General features: G+C 43.7%; 1 pseudogene; it reads left to right on the top strand.

Annotated features, from left to right (window-relative positions):
- Positions 1 to 840: 840 nt before the first annotated feature.
- LOC103260480 lies at positions 841 to 1239 on the top strand (annotated as a pseudogene).
- Positions 1240 to 2633: the final 1394 nt, after the last annotated feature.

A 2633-nucleotide genomic window follows, 5' to 3' on the forward strand; every position in this document is an offset into this window, starting at 1 on the left:
CCACTGCACTCCAGTCTGGGCAACAGAGTGGGACTCCAACTCAAAAAAAAAAAAAAAAAATCAAAACAGCCTACTATTGATACAAGAATAGGCATACAGACCAATGGAACAGGATAGAGATTCCAGAAGCAAAGCCTCAATTTCTCAACCAACTCATCGTTTAGAAAGCCTCTAACAACAACCACTGGAGAGAGGAAAACCTATTCAGTAAATGGTGCTGGGAAAACTGACTGATCACATGCAGAAGATTGAAACAGGACCCCTTACCTATCACCACACAAAAAATTAACTCTAAATGGATCAAAGACCTAAATGTAAAACCTCAAACTATAGGACTCTTAGAAAATGCAGGAAACACTCTTATGGAAGCTGAAACTGGCAACCAATTCCTGATCAAAACCCCAAGTGCCCATGCCATAAGAGACAAGATAGACAAGTGGGACCTCATCAAACCAATGAGCTTCTTCTGCAAAGCAAAAGAAACTATCAAGAGAGCAGGGAGACAGCCGACAGAATGGGAAAATATATTTGCCAACTGTGTATCTGACAAAGGCCTAACATCCAGAATCTACAAGGAACTCAAAAGCGCCAAAAGGCAAAAAACAAATAACCCCATTAAAAAGTGGGCAAAAGGGCAACACGTTCGGTGGTTCTGTGGCTCTGTTTCTTGCTTCAAAAGTGTTTGGATGAACAGACCCTGGGGATTCCTCCACTTCCAGCCTCCCACTGCCCTCCTATCTCCTCTCCACTTGCAACCTCCAAGACCATCTTCTCAGCCACCTCCTGTTTCTGGGACCAGTGAACACCGTTTTGCAATCAGTTCTTTGTTGCCAATCAGCCATGAGCTCCCAGGTTCACCAGAATTATTCCATCAAGGTGGAGACAGCCACCAACTGCATGATCAATTTGCATCTGCAGGCCTCCTACACCTACCTCTCTCTGGGCTTCTATTTTGATCATGCAATGATGTGGCTCTGGAATGCATGGGCCACTTCTTCCACTAACAGGTGAGGAGAAGCACATGGGTGCCCAGTGTCTCTTGAAGATGCAAAGCCAGTGTGGCGGTTGCACGCTTTTCCAGGATATCCAGAAGCCCTCTCAAGATGAGTGGGGTAAAACCCTGGACACCATGGAAGCCGCCATGATCTTGGAGAAGAACCTGAATGAAGCTCTTTTGGACCTTCATGCCCTGGGATCTGCCCACACGGACCTGATCTCTGTGACTTCCTGGAGAAGTAAGCCTGGACTGGAGAAACGAGCCTGGCCAGGCGAGCCGGGGCTGGGCAAGTATCTCTTTGAAAGGGATTCTTATGCCTGAGCCTTCCCCTCCAGCCACTAGGCAGCTTTTTAACCACCCTGGAGCCCTCTCCCAAGCCCTGGACCAAATGAAAATAAAGCTTTTTGCAGCAAAAGAAAAAAAAAAAAAAGCAGGCAAAAGACATGAATAGACATTTCTCAAAAGAAGATATACGGGCAACCAACAGTCACATGAAAAAGTGATCAGCCTCACTCATCATCAGAGAAATGTAAATAAAACCACAGTGAGATACCACCTAACTCCAGTAAGAATGGCCGTCATTAATAAAAACAACAGATGATAGCAGATGCTGCTGAGGATGTGGAGAAAAAGGAATACTACTGGTGAGAATGAAACTAGTGCAACCTCTTTGAAAGACAGTGTGGTGATTTCTGAAAACTAGAAATTGACCTTCCATATGACCCAGCTATCCCCCTATTGGGAATATACCTGGAGGAACTCAAGTCATTCGACCAAAAAGATACCCATACACACATGTTTGTTGCAGCTCTATTCACAATAGGAAAAACATGGAACCAACCATACCGCCCATCGAAGCTGGACTGGATTAAAAAAATGTGATACATATACACAATGGAATATTATGCAGCCATAAACAAGGACAAACATATGGACTTCGCAGCAACTTGGAGGGATTTAGAGTCCATCATACTCAGAAATCTATCACAGAAACAGAGAACAAAATACCATATGTTCTCACTCATAAACAGACCTTGAACAATTATCATAATAGTATAAGAAAGGGATTGACAGTAGTGGGAAACTGCCATGGGAGGGAGGGTGGGATTGGCAGTTGAGGGAAACTGCCAGGGAAGGGAGGGGTACACCTCATCCACAAGGGTACCTGCATAATGAACATTTGTATACCTAACCCTGAATTGCACCCCACATCTTTAAAATAAAATAAAAACAAATATGTATTCCATGAGGAATGCTCACAGAAGAAAATTAATGTATTCCAATTTGTGATGATACTGAAAAAAAAAAAAAAAAAGGAAAGAAAGAAAGGCAGGTTGGTTGGATCCACAAACCCAAACCACTAGGGTAATTTAGGTTTTCTTACACTTCGGGAGTGATGAATTGGAGGGAGGACACTTGGCGAACTTTGGTCCAGTGGCCTCGAATTGTGGCAGCCCCCGCTTCTGCAGTTCCATCACCTTTATGAATTGCTGTTGACACCCTCTTCAGATATTCCTCTGGCAACTCTGTGAAGCAGGTGAGCACACTCAGTTGTCATTTTAACGATGAGAAAGCTGGAAAATGAGTAGCCCTTAGCTGAAACAATTCAGGTCTGTTGATTAACTTAATTGAATTA

This window comes from Carlito syrichta, unplaced genomic scaffold (genome assembly GCF_000164805.1).
Source record: "Carlito syrichta isolate Samal-C Ts95f unplaced genomic scaffold, Tarsius_syrichta-2.0.1 Scaffold303214, whole genome shotgun sequence".
Taxonomy (NCBI): domain Eukaryota; kingdom Metazoa; phylum Chordata; class Mammalia; order Primates; family Tarsiidae; genus Carlito; species Carlito syrichta.